The sequence below is a fragment of the Protomyctophum parallelum genome (assembly GCF_964188405.1).
Source record: "Protomyctophum parallelum genome assembly, chromosome: 23".
Lineage (NCBI taxonomy): Eukaryota > Metazoa > Chordata > Actinopteri > Myctophiformes > Myctophidae > Protomyctophum > Protomyctophum parallelum.
This window is the reverse complement of record NC_139715.1, coordinates 24,888,568-24,904,175: the sequence shown is the minus strand read 5'-3', so window position 1 is coordinate 24,904,175 and position 15,608 is coordinate 24,888,568. Positions and strand designations below refer to the sequence as shown.

The window sequence follows — 15,608 nt, the reverse complement described above, 5'->3', positions numbered from 1 at the left end:
CCAGGGACCCCCCCCCCCCAGAAGCAAAGATTTGAGTTAAAAACGTTGGCTCTGAAAGAATATATATTCAAAGATTTGCGCCACATTTTCACGAATTTTCAAAAACAGCAGACCTACAAGCTCGTAGCGCGCCACTCGGTGGCGCGCTACAAGCTTGTAGATCTGCTATTTTTCAATAGCTAAAGTTTACCGTAACGCTTAAACCCAAAATGGTTTAATAATGCAACGTTTCGGTCCCTCCGGACCATGTTCAGGCAACTGCCAAGCAAGATGCCTGAAGGAGGTCCGGAAGGGACCGAAATGTTGCCTTATTAAAATGAAATACTCATGTACTGAGCAGATACACAGTGTGCGGGGTGTATTTCCATTCCTTTCATTGATGTCCACTGTCCTATCCTATACGCACCTATGCATACGCCTGACTTCTATGGTGTGCGGAAGCTTTTTCCTAAAGGGCCAAGTGTAAAATGACTTATACAGGATCTCTTGTCATGACTTAAGTTTTGAGGATTTGTTTTGTTGAGAACCAGAACTCTTATTGAAGAGTTCCTCAAACAGCCAATTCTGCGTAGGGCCTACTGTATATATGCTATCCTATTCTATGCTATCAGACTCCATACAGGATGTTTTGACATGGGCGCCGAGGTAAAACAGGACAATATTATCACAGTGTATACGGGTGAGTTTTCATCGACCTCTCAGGACGACTCGGGTGATTCCTTCTGCAGCTGCTGCTGCGAAAAAAAGAAGAGTTGGCTCTCCTGGCATTCCTCTGTGAAAACATCAGCCTCTTTAAACACAGAGAACAGCCCCATGTTCCATCAGACAGACCCAGAGAGACTGTTCCATGTTCTATCAGACAGAGCCAGAGAGACTGTTCCATGTTATATCAGACAGAGCAAGAGAGACTGTTCCATGTTCTATCAGACAGAGCCAGAGAGACTGTTCCATCAAACAAAGCCAGAGACTGTTCCATGTTCTATCAGACAGAGCCAGAGAGACTGTTCCATCAAACAGAGCCAGAGAGACTGTTCTATCAAACAGAGCCAGAGAGACTGTTCCATGTTCCATGTTCACACACACACACACACACACACACAATGCCCATTGTGCGTGTGAGCGAGGCTTGAAGGCGACAGTGCAACAATATACGATCTCCCTGGAGGCCGTTCCAACGTTTATGAAGCAGACATAAAGCTAATGACGGCAACGTTTTCATAGCAGCATTTATGATGGCTCTGGGTGTAATGAGGCGACTGGAGTCAAGTCAGCCCCTCCCCCACCAACCAGACCCCACCCCCACCTCCTCAACCAGACAATACAATGCCTGGAGATGCAATGTCATCCACATTTAATGTCTAACACAGTCTCTCCACCATTGCATGCACTCAGTCACTCAATGGTCTCTCTTTCTGTCTCTCTGTTTGTGTATGTCTGTCTCTCTGTTTCTGTCTGTCTGTCTGTCTCTCTTTTTGTGTCTGTCTGTCTCTCTGTTTCTGTCTCTCTGTCTGTCTCTCTGTTTCTGTCTGTCTGTCTCTCTGTTTCTGTCTGTCTGTCTCTCTGTTTGGATGAATTGTCATCATTACCTCCTGTTTTGGCCCAAACTAAAAGACCAATCAATGATGTCATAGTCCTTTGTCACCATGGAAACACCAATCAGGACAGCAGTGTCTCTTGAAGGGGAGGGGGGGTAGTTGCTATGTGAATGGGGGGGGAGGTAGTTGCTAGGTGAATGGGGGGGAGGGGGTTTGTTGCTAGGTGACAGATTCTTGTAAGGTAAATAAAGATCTTCAAACACATTTTCACATCTTTAACCTCTCGAACCCCAGCTTGCCGATCTGCAAGTTCAAAACAGGTCCGCGTTTTGAGCTTGTAGATCTGCCATTTTTCGGGAAGAGATTTGACGTCCCATTTTCGTCAGCGCTAAACCCCTTATCTCTACACTTCTTTGCCTTTTTTACTATTTTGAAAAACATGTTGTGAGCTTGTAGATCAGCTATTTGAACCATTTAGAAATGTTTTTCAAAACCCTTACAGGTCCGTAATCCTGAGAGTGTAACACATGGAACCAAATGGACCCTTACGGGTCCGTAACCCTGAGAGTGTAACACATGGAACCAAATGGACCCTTGCAGGTAGGACGGAGCCCGAAAATCGGGTCCATTACAAACCCGGTTCAGCATTTATCGAGACCCGAGTATCGATAAGCTTTTGGCTTATCGAGCCTCTTATCGGGTATAGCCGCAGCAGCTGGAGGGGGGGGCGTTAGGTGTGAACGGTTTTGCCGAATGGGGGGACAATTTAAAACAAATGCGGCTTGCTGTAGTTTGTGACTAACAGAAATTTGCATGCACAAGGCTGCCAAGCATGCAGGCTATCTTTCTCCCCCTCTCTTGGAAGTTAGACTGGACATGGCTACGCTCTACACTGACCGGGCCACGGTGGACTGTGACGCTCATGGTAACTCGCGCCTTTGGGCGGAACGGGTGGAAAAGTTTGGTCACATTTTAAAAGACAAGAGGGGAGCTAAATGCAATGATGTAGCACAGTTGTTAATTGTTAATTAGTAGGCTATACATGCACGAAAGGGAACATTTCGACAATGCTTAGGCATCTGTCAATAATGCATTGTATTAGACCCAAATGTATCGCATTCGGGTTTAATACAACTCCAAACACGGGAGCCGTCAGTAGTTCTTTAATCACTACTGCCGTCAGCTGCTGCAGCGAAACAACAGTCCACGTCCACCCAAGGCATGCGTGTGGTTTGCTTGCCTTGCTATACCCAGCAGGACTCCGTTGCCATCATTGTCTCCACCAGGCCGAAGGCATGTGGGGAGAGTATGTTTTGCACTCCGTCCGTCCGCGTGTCCGTCCGTCCGTTTGTGTGTGTGTCCGTGTGTCCGTGAACAGCTAATCTCGGCCACCGTTAACCCGGTCGATGCCATATTTTGCACACACACTCCCTGGATGCCAACGATGAACCTCTGCCCCAAACTTTCCAGAACGGCCTGTTATAGCGCCACCAGGAGGCTGCTTTGTGCAAAACAAGTTTTTGCACAGTACACCTACAGATTTTGTCCAAACATCACGCAAATTGGTACACAGTCTCTCTAGAGCCATTCAACGAAACGGGTCTTTCAGATTTATCAGACTCCATCCTGATTGGTTAAGATTGCCTTCCAAAGTTCACAGGAGTGCTCAGTTTCAAACAAAATGCTGCAAATCATGAACACATCGCGTGATTTCCGTGAAATTGTGCACCCACATTCCCACTAGGCCGAGGACGAAATGCCACATGAACAATTTCAACTCAACCTCAAGGTGGCGCTATAACTGGCCGAAAAGTGTTTTTACCTCTAACTGCACGGATCTGTGGATAACCTGGTGGAGACCTGTGCCCGGAAGGGCATTTTTTCTAGTTTCATAATCCAATTCCGTTCGGGAACCTCAAAACTCCCTGCCAAAGTTATAATATTATAACTCTGAGAGTGTGTAACACATGGAACCAAATGGACCCTTACTGGTCCGTAACTTAAGGGTCCATTTGGTTCAATTTGTGCACGACTCACAGTTATGACATTAAAAAAGGTCCCAGAACCACAAACATGGGGCTCCAGCGGGTTAATGGCCAGATGGCCAGTTCTCTGGTGACTATTTTTGGGACCTGGCCTCATCATCAATGGGACGTTTGAGTCCCGCAGTAGGAAATGACTTGTGAACCGAACCACCACCACACTGTACTGTACACTGTACTATTCCCTCCGACCTCAGCCAGGACACAGACAGACAGACAGCAGCACACAGAGGCCCTTCACATGGCCCAGGGGCTTAAAGAAAGAGCCCGTTCCTTTGAGAGGCTAGTTTCCATGGCAGGGGTTTGTTGCCGTGGTGAAGGAGGGGGAGGTGGGGGGGGGGTTCAGGGGTCCCCGTGAGGCCAATGGGCACTGTCAACACTAAGCATGTGGTCCAGAAGGGGCCAATGGGCACGGTCGACAGTAAAGTGGAGCTCAGCGAACAAGGCAATGGGAGGAAACACGATGTAGTAAACAGGGACTATAAGATGTTATGGACTTCACTACACTATACTCTGTATCTACAGCTGCAGTCTGGTTCAATGAATAACATTATATTTTAACCAAACTGTATGGTGGTGTTCTAATACATTATAACTAGTACATGATTGATTGATTGATTGATTGATTCTTTATTTAAGTGTCATGCTTCCGAAGAATATGGACTTACAGGACACTTATTACAGTTTACATAAACAATGAAAATAAACCGACATGACGGTTTGCAAACAAGTGAATACCACACACACACACACACACACACACACACACACACACACACACACACACACACACACACACACACACACACACACACACACACACACACACACACACACACACACACACACACACACACACACACACACACACACACACACACACACACACACACACACACTCTGCAGGAAGCTATACGGGTGGGCATTGAGTCCCTGGAGAGTCGGCCGTGGAAACACAGTTCCACGACTTTCCACCCCAAACTTCCTTGAATGGGTCAACGGAAGCACAGGCAGGCACACACACACACACACACACACACACACACACACACACAGACGCATGCACGCACAGCACACACACACGTGTAAAGAACCTGTGCATAACGGCGTGGAGAAACCTGATAGAGCAGCTGTGTGGGTTCTAACAATGTATGGCCTTCCAACAACGGGCCTCATTTATTAGAGCAAGAAGCAGTGGCCTGGTGTGTGTGTGTGTGTGTGTGTGTGTGGCCCCCGTGTTTGGCCCCCGTGCACTAACACTGTGCACTGTTTGGCCCCGTGCATCAATTCTTGATAATGACTGCTCCACTCTATAACAGGCTCAGAGCACCTGATTGGCTCATATTCAATCTGGCTAATCAAAGCCCCGGAGCACCGGATTGGCTGTGCTGCTTGGATGTTATGCTGTATCCAACATGACAGCCACGTATTGTAAACTAACACACAATGTCATGAAACAGTAAACAACATGCTTTCAAGAATGTTTTTGAGAACATTCAAAGCGAGTAAATAGACAATGTGCAGGATCCTAAAATGTATTCCATTTGGAACAACATCTTTTCAATTGGGGGTCGGCGGCCAATAATTGTCGGGGTACTTGACATGAAATATTGAGCACCACTGATATAGAAACATATGGTTTTTCAGAAAACTGTCAGGATTTAGAAGACATTTTTGTAAATTTCGACGTCAGGCCTAAATGGGTTAACCCAGCGCACTGCATGTTTGTAGAGACAGAAGGCTGTTTACCTTCCACATCTGGAAGACATAAGGATAATAATAATAATAATAGGGGGGGTCCGTGGGCACTGTTCAACGGCGAAAAAAGGAACGCTAGTCTTATCATTGTACTACATCATCATGCATCATCTCATACTGGCCAATCAGAATGCCTGTTGCCCGGACGGTTAGCTCAACCGTCTGGGCCACGCCCCCAGTGAGGCTCTCCAGCGTTGAAGCACTCTGCCCTAGTGGTTGGAGCGTGAACTGCAGGCGGACCCGTGGATTCATGAAGGGGAAACCCCGTGCAGCTGGGCTTTAACATTGAGCGCTCGTTTGCATTTGACCACCAACATTTGGTGAGGCGTGCCGAGGGTTTGACTCCCGATCCCGGTGTCCCCCCCCCCCCCCCCCCAATGTCCTGGCAGATTACTTTCAACCTATCAATAAAGGCAGAAAAAGCCACAAAAACTAATAAAAATAAAAAATAATAATAATGCCTGTGTTGCCTGTGATTGGTTAGCTGATTTGCTCGTTTACATATGACGTACATTTTCCCTTCACGGTCAATCGCGTTAATTTACGTCATATTTGACGGAATGTTTACCTAATTTCCCCTTTCATCGCCAATGGCAAATCTTGAGACGTGTGTGTGTGGGGACAAAAGCTGTTTATAGGAGGGGCTAGAGCCCCTAAAAAAAAAAACATGTTGGACCCAGCTGGCCTCATATATAGTAACAGGAAACGCCATTACTGTCCGGAGTATGTCAACAGCCCAGTTGTCTGCATTCTTCCACGCCAATTAGGAGGAGCAGAGCCCTTAACGAGAGGGAGCACTGGGGTGCATGTCACATGGATACGCAATTACGCACGCACGCACGCACGCTTAAAGAGAGAGCACTGGGTGCATGCTAGCTATGAATGGAGATGGACACACACACAGACGCACATGCACGCACGTACACACACACACGCACGCACACACACACACACGCGCACGCATGCACACACGCACAAACACTACATACGTACTGTAAATGGCAGTGTGAGTATTCCACACATTCTTCTGCATTCACGCAGGAATGTCATGCGTTGCTCCAACTATAAAGGCATGTTGAGCAGGAAGGAAGGCGTCATGTCTGTCTCTGTCATGCACAGCGTCTTAACGACGGCTCTCACACACAGAGGAACCTCAACCCAGTGCAGCGTATTTATATACTGCACTTTTTATTGTGCTAAATGTGACGTGTGGTACTGAACATCAACCAGGACGAGCACATCGCCAACAAGCGTCTGTACGGGGCATTACCAAGTGTATCAGAGAAGATAGCAGTAAGGAGGATGAGACTAGCTGGCCACTGCCACCGACACCAAGAACTTCCGGGCAAAAAACTTGTACTGTGGGAACCAAAACATGGGCATCGATGGCGAGGACGTCCCACACCTAAACATGGGCATCGATGGAGAGGACGTCCCACACCTACTGCCTACCTACGTGGACGTACTAAAGAAATATGCTGGTGCAGAAAGAAAGCACAAATGAGCTGGCCAGATTTATGGAGAACCGAGATGACTGGAGACGCCGATGGAGGGCTCGTCTGAGGACGACGTAGAGAAAGATAAGAGAGACACCGGTTAACAATCCGTGGGGATTTCCTTGAGTTAGAGGATTATGAAACCAGTTCGTCTCATAGTGATTATGAGACCTGTAACCACTGGCACTTTGAAATACTAAAATATCTAAAAACACATATTACCCCAAGAAACCCCAGGAAAGTGTTTCTTGTCTCCCCTAACATAATTAAAATAAGATCTGGTTGCAAAAGGGGTGAAGTGGCCCTTTAACATTATTACAATGCAGTTCGTGCCGAGCGTATAACGCCATAAAACATAATAATTAATAATAATTTGGATTCATATATATCTTCTTCCCAAAAGGACTTTCAAACTAGGAAGGGTATGGCCTGGCCAGCCTGCACTGACATGCATAAGATCTGGTCACCCATCGACTAATCTAATATACGGCAACCTTCCCCGCGTTTCTTCACTAGTCCCATCCAGAAGAACACAGTTTGCCGGCCACTGCTACAGAGCTGACAATGAGGTTATATCTTATATACCTATCTATCTATCTATATACAGTACCTTCTTCTCTGGAGTCCTGCCTCAAAGCAGACCAGAGGTAGAAAACTGTTGTTCCCTGATGTCATCGCTATAGGGACAGCAGGAACTAGGGATGGCAATGAAGGACCGGAAAGTCTGGCGTGGCATTGTGAAATCCATGATCTCGACCACAGTCGAAAAATGATGAAATGATGATAACGCCATATTACGGCGTGCCGTCGTAATTCCAGATTCGTCATAATTTCGACAGAGGTTCTAATTATGATCTGGGACGTTGTTTGTGAGGGTTTCTGGTAGGGTTTTCATATCTGCCGATTCCGATATTATACAGAGGAACACAATGGAAATAAGCCTATAGGCCCTGTAGAGGCTTGGCCCAAAGCCTGTTAATAAAGTATTCAATCAATCAAAATCAATGGTAGATTTAGTCAACTAAAATCTTATGATATTTAGTCTAATAAAACTAGACTAACTAAAACACTCCAGGTGACAAAAATGTGGCATAGTCTCTCTCTCTCTCTCTAGAGGTGTGCACGCTCTGTGAGGAATGGAATATGACAGAAGCTGTCAGGACGGGTTTGGGAGACAGGTTGCTTTGTTAGGAGGAACCTTGGCACCGCCGCCGCCATGCCATGTGTGCCCCCGAGTTCCATGCCCAGCGGAGCACATCTCCTCCCTTCGTCAAAGTGCCCTTGAGCAATATTCTCAGTCATCACAGGCTCCCTCCAGGCAGGGTGTCAGCCCTAACCCAGGCAGAGAGGGAGCAGGGTGTCAGCCCTAACCCAGGCAGGGAGGGAGCAGGGTGTCAGCCCTAACCCAGGCAGGGAGGGAGCAGGGTGTCACCCCTAACCCGGGCAGGGAGGGAGCAGGGTGTCACCCCTAACCCGGGCAGGGAGGGAGCAGGGTGTCACCCCTAACCCAGGCAGGGAGGGAGCAGGGTGTCACCCCTAACCCAGGCAGGGAGGGAGCAGGGTGTCACCCCTAACCCAGGCAGGGAGGGAGCAGGGTGTCAGCCCTAACCCAGGCAGGGAGGGAGCAGGGTGTCAGCCCTAACCCAGGCAGGGAGGGAGCAGGGTGTCAGCCCTAACCCAGGCAGGGAGGGAGCAGGGTGTCAGCCCTAACCCAGGCAGGGTGTCACCCCTAACCCAGGCAGGGTGTCAGCCCTAACCCAGGCAGGGAGGGTGCAGGGTGTCACCCCTAACCCAGGCAGGGTGTCACCCCTAACCCGGGCAGGGAGGGAGCAGGGTGTCACCCCTAACCCAGGCAGGGAGGGAGCAGGGTGTCAGCCCTAACCCAGGCAGGGTGTCACCCCTAACCCGGGCAGGGAGGGAGCAGGGTGTCACCCCTAACCCAGGCAGGGAGGGAGCAGGGTGTCAGCCCTAACCCAGGCAGGGAGGGAGCAGGGTGTCACCCCTAACCCAGGCAGGGTGTCAGCCCTAACCCAGGCAGGGTGTCAGCCCTAACCCAGGCAGGGAGGGAGCAGGGTGTCAGCGGAAATGCCTCCGCGCTAAAATGTGCCATGATGGAGAGGGCTGTCAGCCTGGCACATACTGTGCATGGGCGAGGGGCTGGCACGCACTGTGGGCAAAGCAATCCATGAAATATTGACATGTTTTCCTTCCACTTAGATTAGGAGGTCAGTTAATGGTGGAGGAATATATACCGAAGGGATGGCACCGATTTCTCAATGTTGTTCATTTCAAGGAAACCCCACTTTGATTCGGATCCCGATTTAATGATTTTGTCATTATTATTTTTGATCTTTGACCTCAATCTGAGAAGATTTTCATTGTAATTTGGTCCAGAATACACTCTGTAGGCAACTCTACGGCTCTCTAGTCGTAGTTAGTTCTCTAGTTATACTGTGTACTTGTACATGGCATGGACATTTTCAGTTCAGTATAGGGACTCCCCGGGGGTCCCCGACCGCATGTTGAGGACCACTGGGCCCGCATGTCGTATTAAATGGTAAATGGTGCATTTGTTCAACGCCTTTATCCAAAGCACTTTACATAGAGTGAGTGTGGAGATATAGTGGCCCTCTGGAGTGAGTGTGGAACTATAGCGGCCCCTGGAGTGAGTGTGGAACTATAGTGGCCCTCTGGAGTGATTGTGGAGATATAGTGGCCCTCTGGAGTGAGTGTGGAACTATAGTGGCCCTCTGGAGTGAGTGTGGAACTATAGTGGCCCTCTGGAGTGAGTGTGGAACTATAGTGGCCCTCTGGAGTGAGTGTGGAGATATAGTGGCCCTCTGGAGTGAGTGTGGAGATATAGTGGCCCTCTGGAGTGAGTGTGGAACTATAGTGGCCCTCTGGAGTGAGTGTGGTACTATAGTGGCCCTCTGGAGTGAGTGTGGAACTATAGCGGCCCTCTGGAGTGAGTGTGGAACTATAGTGGCCCTCTGGAGTGAGTGTGGAACTATAGCGGCCCTCTGGAGTGAGTGTGGTACTATAGTGGCCCTCTGGAGTGAGTGTGGAACTATAGTGGCCCTCTGGAGTGAGTGTGGAACTATAGTGTCCCTCTGGAGTGAGTGTGGAACTATAGTGTCCCTCTGGAGTGAGTGTGGAACTATAGTGTCCCTCTGGAGTGAGTGTGGAACTATAGTGGCCCTCTGGAGTGAGTGTGGATTGGAACTATAGCGGCCCTCTGGAGTGAGTGTGGAACTATAGTGGCCCTCTGGAGTGAGTGTGGAACTATAGTGGCCCTCTGGAGTGAGTGTGGAACTATAGTGGCCCTCTGGAGTGAGTGTGGAGATATAGTGGCCCTCTGGAGTGAGTGTGGAGATATAGTGGCCCTCTGGAGTGAGTGTGGAACTATAGTGGCCCTCTGGAGTGAGTGTGGTACTATAGTGGCCCTCTGGAGTGAGTGTGGAACTATAGCGGCCCTCTGGAGTGAGTGTGGAACTATAGCGGCCCTCTGGAGTGAGTGTGGAACTATAGCGGCCCTCTGGAGTGAGTGTGGTACTATAGTGGCCCTCTGGAGTGAGTGTGGAACTATAGTGGCCCTCTGGAGTGAGTGTGGAACTATAGTGTCCCTCTGGAGTGAGTGTGGAACTATAGTGTCCCTCTGGAGTGAGTGTGGAACTATAGTGTCCCTCTGGAGTGAGTGTGGAACTATAGTGGCCCTCTGGAGTGAGTGTGGATTGGAACTATAGCGGCCCTCTGGAGTGAGTGTGGAACTATAGTGGCCCTCTGGAGTGAATGTGGAACTATAGTGGCCCTCTGGAGTGAGTGTGGAACTATAGTGGCCCTCTGGAGTGAGTGTGGAACTATAGTGGCCCTCTGGAGTGAGTGTGGAACTATAGTGGCCCTCTGGAGTGAGTGTGGAACTATAGTGGCACTCTGGAGTGAGTGTGGAACTATAGTGTATAACTCCATCATCAAAGTCACCCATCCCGGAGCTGCACCACATCAGGGTGAACTCACGATGAGCAAAGTATGTTTCTGTTGCTCAGGCTTCCATCCTGTTGGAAGGAGGACCCCCAGCCAACATGTGGCCCTCAGAAAGAAAGCCCGACTGAAAACGCACGGCAGCGTCAGAGCTTCAGAACAAGGGCTGTTTTCTTTCACTTTCTTGTCCAGGGCCATGGGTGTTAAGAGATTGTGATTGGAATGCACTAATAATACAATCAATGGAGGAATGTCTGTGCGTGCATGCATGTGTGCGTGCGTGTGCGCGCACAATAATTCCTTTCTCCTGTCCCCCCCCCCCCCCGCCCCCCCCCCAAAAAAACCCTAGAATGTTTTCATATTTGGACTTGGGAAAACGACTTGTAAAATGTTCTCTACTGTTAGTCGGAGCTTTGTATCTCGCTGTGAGGCTGCTGGCCTACAAAGAGTCAGCTTTCATGTCAGATCCGTCGATGCACTCATTGCCACTCAAAGCCCAGAGCTAATGGAAAGATGATGCACATTTTCACTCGCCATCTAGGATTTCTCTTTGTGTATTTATTTTAATTTGCTTCCAACAAGAACTGTCTTATCATAGGATAAGATAGGATATAAAAGAGGACATTCGGTGAGCAACAGCAATATACAGGAGAGCTACAAGAGTGAACAACCGAAAACCACATTATGTATATTAAAATAATCTAATTTAACTGAGCAATACATGCTTTACCACGCCCAACCACAACCATGCAATACAAACCAACGGTCTTGACTTCAGATACTGTAAGAAGATGGCATTAAGAACGAATTACATGTATTGTTGACAGTGCAGCCTCAGCCATGCCATGATGGGAGGTTGCAGTGTCATCAACAGCTAGGGGTCATCACAATGTTGTCTTGTGGTGGACATTTTCGCCACGGACATACAAAATGAGTGGACGATAATATTACCAGGTAGACAAAACAGTGTTGGTGAGGTGCTGGCCTAAGGCAGTAAACAAGTAAAAATTAGAAAAAGGCTGCACACTCGTAGCTACGATGCTGTATATTTATTAAGAATCCAACGTTTCGACCTAGGAGATCTTCTGGGACTACCAGAAAATAAATAGATATCCCTTAATAACAGGTCTGTGACTCAGAGAGTGTACAAATGGAACCAAACGGACCCTTACAGGTCTGTAACTCTGAGAGTGTACAAATGGAAGAGTTTAGGAGGTCTTTGCAAATAAAGCATTTGAGAACCACTAGTACTCGTTGGACTTCTAATGTGCCGTTAGTGTCATATTAAATAATTGTCATACATATTCTGAAGAAAACCTGGAGACTTGACATTCAGTAAGTGGATGTTATGATCAAAATAAAAACATTATAACTGTGTAAAACAGAAACATTTGCCACGGACGGACACACGGACATGTCGGTGACCCCGGACTGGTCATCAAGGACAGACAGACCTCTCCAAACCAATGTCTGCGTGTCAGAAGCAACATTCACATAGCCTACTATAGCCACAATTTGAAACTCTAGATTATTTTTTATATTGGGATGAATCTAGAGTTGCAATGCCCTCCATTGACTCCCCACTCATCCAAGTGGGATCCAGCTTCCTCCACAAGGTTACTGCAGATCTACAAGCTCACAGCTTCCTCCACAAGGTTACTGCAGATCTACAAGCTCACAGCTTCCTCCACAAGGTTACTGCAGATCTACAAGCTCACAGCTTCCTCCACAAGGTTACTGCAGATCTACAAGCTCACAGCTTCCTCCACAAGGTTACTGCAGATCTACAAGCTCACAGCTTCCTCCACAAGGTTACTGCAGATCTACAAGCTCACAGCTTCCTCCACAAGGTTACTGCAGATCTACAAGCTCACAGCTTCCTCCACACTCACTAGAGCCGGCTTTCATTTCAGCACCATACAGGGTGGACAGAACACCACGCACGCACGCGTGCACACACTCACACACACACACACACACACACACACACACACACACACACACACACGGTGGATAGAACACCCCCCCCCCCCCCCCACACACACACACACACACACACACACACACACACACACACACACACACACACACACACACACACACACAGGGTTGACAGAACAGAGAGAGAGAGAGAGAGAAAGAGAGAGAGAGGCTATCATACAGGCGTGGACAGAACAAAAGATACAGCCTTCCTCCTGCACATTCTCTCTCTTTCCCCCAAAGTGGAACAAGATAAAAGAAAAAATAGAAAACTCGCGAATATTCCAAGACCAACCTGAACCAACTATGGGGGGGGGGGGACAATCTATAGACAAATGAGTGCAAATTACTGCTAATAATTACTTAATTGGCAAAGTCTCTCGTTGATATCAAATCCATTCAGGTCTTTATAGTTGATTCACATGAACATGCATGAGATGAGTAACATAATAATATAACACACAGCAATAATAATAGTAATAATGTGCGCAGAGAAATCAGCAGAGGTTTACAGACACAAGACAAGTGGACACAGAGAGAGATAGAGAGGGAGAGAGCCGTGCTGGACAACCAGTAGCCCCAATACGTTCCCTCGGTCCCTACGCTCATTCTGTAGCTCAGAATGAGCGTAGGGACTGAGGGAACATATTGGGGCTACAACAAGCAGCCTTAAAAAGTCTGCAGTGCAGCAGAGATTCAGAGAAAGACATTATTCCTCTGTTTGTTCACCAGCTGGAACTGATATAAACCACAAAAAACTGAACAAGGCGGACAGCATGTTTGTTCATAGATGCTGCTGTGGAAAAAACCCTTCGTTTTAACCAATGAAATAATGACAAGAAACCGCTTTACCTGATAGCGAGCCGAGCCGGTTCAACGGAGACACTGGAATACCCTGCTCTGTGTGTGTGTGTGTGTGTGTGTGTGTGTGTGTGTGTGTGTGTGTGCGTGCGTGCGTGCTACTATGATGTCCCCTCCCACTGCAAACCAGACTACCGTAAAGCGACGAGTGTTGGCGCACGTGAGATTGTTTTTTTTTTTTTTAATGCAGCAACCAGTTCCCTGACTCGATCCCTGTGCTAACCATAGACTGTAAAAAGGTGCTAACACGCAGGTGCATGGACACACGCGCGTACGCACACACACACACACACACACACACACACACACACACACACACACACACACACACACACACACACACACACACACACACACACACACACACACACACACACTTCAGTAGTAGTCAAAGAAAGCGTATAATACAGTCAGCAGGTGCCACCAGTGTCACCAAGCTACAAAATATAGGCCTAGCCATCGTTTCTAAAAGGGCATAATATAGATCATTTTTATTTTCATTTCCTTTTGCCTTTTAGTGACTATGAGGCTAAAACACTGCAGTGATTCATCCAGCTCTGAGACACTGGGTGTGGCTGGCTGTTGCTGTGGAGAGGAGAGGAGAGGAGAGGGAGAGGGAGAGGGAGAGGGAGAGGGGTGTGGAGGAGAGGAGAGGAGAGAGAGGGGAGGAGAGGACAGGAGAGGAGAGGGGTGTGGAGGAGAGGAGAGGATATGTGTGTGTGTGTGTGTGTGTGTGTGTGTGTGTGTGTGTGTGTGTGTGTGTGTGTGTGTGTGTGTGTGTGTGTGTGTGTGTGTGGAGGGAAGATGGATGAGTGAAAGGGAGGGGCCGGAAAGAAAGCAGAAAAACAAGAAATGGCAAGAAAAAATTTCAAAACCCCAAATCTCTGTCACTCGCTCACTCAAACACCAGTTCCCTGACTCCCTGTGCTAACACACAGGTGCATGGACACAAGCGTGTATGCACGCACGCACGCACACTTCAGTAGTGGTCAAAGGAAGTGTCTAATAGGCCTACAGTCAGCAGGTGCCACCAGTGTGGTTCTCGAACTTTTTCATGTCATTGACCCCCAAATTGACATTTATCAGCCTGCAGACCCCCGTTTTCAAACACCCCAAGGTTGACAGCCTATATTTTAACGGCATTTCTATCTCCGGGACCCCAATTTATATTATAAAATCAAAGTTAATTTAACTCTGAGTGTATACAAATGGAAATGGTTCCAGTTACAGACCCATAAGAGGGTCCATTTGGTTCCTAACTTTCATTTAGCTGGGGCCCGCCTGGAACTCCCTCAAGGATCCCTATAGGAACCAGTGTTGTAGCCAGGGTGTAGAGATCTCTGGACAGACTGCAGCATGGAATATTCTTATGGTTGTATCCTTTATCCATGCACACACTGCCATCTACTGGTAGACAACGGTACTAACTGTATAAGTAATGTAGTTGTGTACTGTAGTAGTGTACTGCACTGGACTTCAGTGTTGATTGACATTCAATTTAAATTTTAGTTTTAGTCATCGTGTCTTGAATAGTTTTAATTTCAGTCACATTTTAGTCACCTGGAATGTTTTAGTGTTACTAGTTTTAGTCGACTAAATGTCATAAGATTTTAGTCGACTAAATCTACAGCTGATTGACGGAATCAACACTGCTGGATTTCAACCCATTTCATATCAAGGTCCGTTATTTGTTCAGCATCAGAGAGAGAGATACAACATGCACATCACATCAGTCAGTGAACACAGAAGCTGCACCGAATGCATATCAAATCTGCACCTACCACATGAACAGTGGCTATAGTTTATTAGTTTTAGCCACACATAGCCATAGTATATACAGTAACTCCTGCATGGAACCAAATAAATACGTATGTTATAATTCTGTGAAGTTACCCAAACTGAAATAAAAACAAAGAAAATTGAATATTTTGGATCATGGTAAATTCAGGTACATTGGG

General features: G+C 47.6%; 1 protein-coding gene across 3 annotated transcripts in view; it reads right to left on the bottom strand.

The window, feature by feature from the left end:
* Positions 1–13,688, bottom strand: part of LOC310854082 (uncharacterized protein) — a 91,079-nt gene extending 77,391 nt beyond the window's left edge. For all 3 annotated transcript variants that reach the window (XM_083758564.1, XM_083758566.1, XM_083758565.1), the window contains exon 1: positions 13,642–13,688. The gene's annotated coding sequence lies outside the window, so the exon portion shown is untranslated. The remainder of the gene's footprint in view (positions 1–13,641) is intronic.
* Positions 13,689–15,608: the final 1,920 nt, after the last annotated feature.